Below are 3,223 nucleotides of genomic sequence, written 5' to 3' on the forward strand. Positions count from 1 at the left end.
TCGAGTTAATTGCAGGATCATCCAACTTCTGAAGTTGGGTGATGTCTGGGTCAGTTGAAAATGACTTTTCATATTTTAAAAGAACTTGGCAAAGTTTGTCTCTTTCTTCATCAGATGTCAGAGTGTCGGCTTGGGCGACCACCTGTTCAATCTGTGATGAGACTGATGAGGGTTCTTGCTCCTTGGGGAGCTCCAACCAATCCTTTTTTGAGTCGTCGGACCTGTCTATGGGTAAGACACCACAGGTTTGAGGTCCTTGGTCGACGTCATTGTTTGAGGAAAGAGCTATGGCCTGTGATGGTTTTGTTAACCATACTGGCCCAGCTTCTTGACTCGGTACCAGGTTATCTGGGAGTCCTCCCAGAACTGGAATGCCTAGTTCAAAATCATGAAAGTCAGGTTCTGAGTTTTCAGCTTGCGATGACTCATCATCGTTTGTGTGTGAGTTTACCCCCCCTTCGTCCGATGAGGGGTTCTTGGAGGCAACGACAGCAATGTCTTGGTGTGTTCCACCGACATCTGTAATGTTGTCATTCGCGCCTTCAGATTTAGTAGCAATCACATCACTACATAGTGCTTCAGGTTGGTTTCCCATTTCAGCATGCTTGCTCTGCGTGACCTTGTCAGCGGCTGGGAAACCAGCAGGTCTCGTGCAGGGGTCATACTCTCTGATCAAAGCTTCACACAGAAGGTTATAATCCCTTCTCGTTGCATCAGGTAGACGCTCGATGAAGGTGAACACCTCTCTGTCCGAAGTGAGCCTTATCAGACGGATTTTATCCAAAACCGTAGCATTAGGATAACCATTCAATCTGAATTCAATGTCTTTCAGGTACGCTTTTGTTCCAGTTGAACCCATCGGTCCAGGTACAAAGCGTTGTACATATTTTGAGAGTTTTAGCAGAGCATATATTGAAAGAGGAAGTTTCCATGCACTCTGTTGCATGTTTGGTGGAGGAGACCTGTTCAGGTCTGTTCCTACCACTTTACGTGAGGGTGGAGGTTTTTCTCTCCACTCATGTGGAGGTGCAACAACATCTTTCTGAGGTGGTTGTGGGTGACCTGGACTCTGTCCATGGTCTTCTCTGAGTTCCAGATAAACTCGCCCCACGTCAGAACTTTTATTTGTTGCTGCGGCCAGTTTCTCCTCACATGCTTTTAAGCGTTCCTGTGATGTTTGACATTCACTTCGTAAACGCATATATTCTTCCAGTAATATCTCTCTATCCACTTCGCGTTTGTGCAGATCTTTTTTAAGCACATCTATTTCATCTTTGCAGCGGGAAACTTGTGACACTGTCACGACGTGATCCCGTCTTAATGCAAAGTATGATTCTTTCAGCAACATTGCCATTTTAGCCAGCTTTTCATAGCTTGACATTGTAATTTCTGTAGAGGTCACACTCTCTGCAACCTCCATCAGATTGTCCACTAACTCTTTTGGGTTCATGCTGTTCGCCTGTTTGCCATATGGATGTAAGGATCCTGCTAGCAGTGCTAACGCATACTCTAAACAGTCCTTCATCTCATAAGGATCAAAATCTTTTCCTACCACACCTGTCATGTTTTTCACTGTGTAGCACTTTATCTGTTTAAAACAGTTGCCAGCTTCAGATATTTTACAGGTAAATATTTGTATTCAAGTGTCATTGAGTTTTCACACTATTTTAGCTCTGGGTTTACACAAAAGTACTGTTATAAGTCAACTTATTCAGAGGAAAGGGCACCTGTTTCTTAGGTTTTTACCCCAATTCATGAATATTTAAGTAAATGCTTGTCTGCAGTGTTACTTTTAATGTGCTTATTTTTTTTAACAGATACTAGATTACCAAGCCTCTCAGTGTTTTTTACTCTAAAGCACTGGATTTTTATAAACCTGCAATTTTTCTAAAAAGTCTCACAGCACATCAGTTTAAAAACGCTTTTTTTTTTAAACCGTTTACTTCCAGAAATTCGCTATTTTAACAGCTACTCATTAAACCAGGTGGTGAACAGAAAAAAGAAAATTGATGATGAGGAATAATCAGTCTTTCTTCAGAAAAACTGTTATACTCCTGTCCTCCTGCCAATATCTTCTATTTAAAAATAAATAAGAAGATGTAATTGTTTAGGTGGTAACTTAAACAGAAAAGTTTATTTTTTCTGATATATTTACTCTTATTTAATGATTTAGCAATTAAACGTGCATTATCTTTTAGCAAATGAGTAAACTTTATCAACTCTGTGAATATCTGTAACTGTATCTTTTAAAAAGTTTCTAATTTTTATTTTGCACCTCTTTCTTGAGGAATTACCAGTGAATAAAAATGTGTTGGTAAATGCCTTTCTGCATAAATACCTTAATCACTTTTTAAATGTAAGATAACAGTAAAAATTCAGCTTGAAAAACGTTTATTAACTCATCAAATGCGTCTAAGCACGTCTAATTTCATCAAAAATAACCTAAAACGGAGTGAAACTGTGATATCAAGTTTCCCAGGAGGGGGCAGTGTTTAGCTTTTTACCAGCAGGAGCGTATGACAACTTCCTGTGAACGTTCTGTTGACATCCTGTTGTTAGCCGCTTAGCTTAAAATTAGCTTCGGCTAAACTCGGTTAAAATCAACATTTCTGAACGGATTTCAAGCTAAAACGTGGCGTTGTTTCCACAAGCACGACTTTTTTGCATGAACATGAGTTTTTGGGGACTTGTGGCAGCTTCATTTAGTGATTTTAAGCACAGCGAAGGCTTCGGTGCAACCGAGCTTTACAATCTGACATGGAGGAAGTGACGTGACACGTCACTCATCCGGTCGTTAGCTGTTAGCTTATAATTAGCATCGGCTAGCGTGGTCCAAAAACACCATTTAATGACGGATTTCAAACTGAAACGTGGCAACATTTCAGCGATTAGGCTTCAAAGAAATTAAGCAGCGGATCAGAATGCAACTTTAAAGCGTTTTTCGACTTTAAAAAGCAGATTGAAATTCCCTATGAAAACGAGTTTTCATTTCCGGGTCACGTGACTAAATCTACCAATGACAACAGCACGGGGGTGGGCTTTACGACCTGACACGTCAGAGGAAGTGCCGACAGACACGTCACTCACTTCTCAGCGAATCACAGCGTTCCACAGCAGCTGATTTCAACCAATCACACATCGTTTTTCCAGCTAGCATGTTAGTCTTAGCCTGATCTTAGTCCGTCAACTTTTCGTCTTTTAAACTGTCAAAATGCACCATTTT

At 40.6% G+C, this 3,223-nt stretch overlaps 1 protein-coding gene across 1 annotated transcript in view; it reads left to right on the forward strand.

Moving 5' to 3' along the window:
• The window catches only part of vps13c (vacuolar protein sorting 13 homolog C), a 289,282-nt gene that overhangs the window by 213,808 nt on the left and 72,251 nt on the right, over window positions 1-3,223 (forward strand). The gene's annotated exons all lie outside the window — the stretch shown is intronic.

This window comes from Nematolebias whitei, chromosome 2 (genome assembly GCF_014905685.2).
Source record: "Nematolebias whitei isolate Nwh7 chromosome 2, NemWhi1, whole genome shotgun sequence".
In the NCBI taxonomy this organism is placed as follows: domain Eukaryota; kingdom Metazoa; phylum Chordata; class Actinopteri; order Cyprinodontiformes; family Rivulidae; genus Nematolebias; species Nematolebias whitei.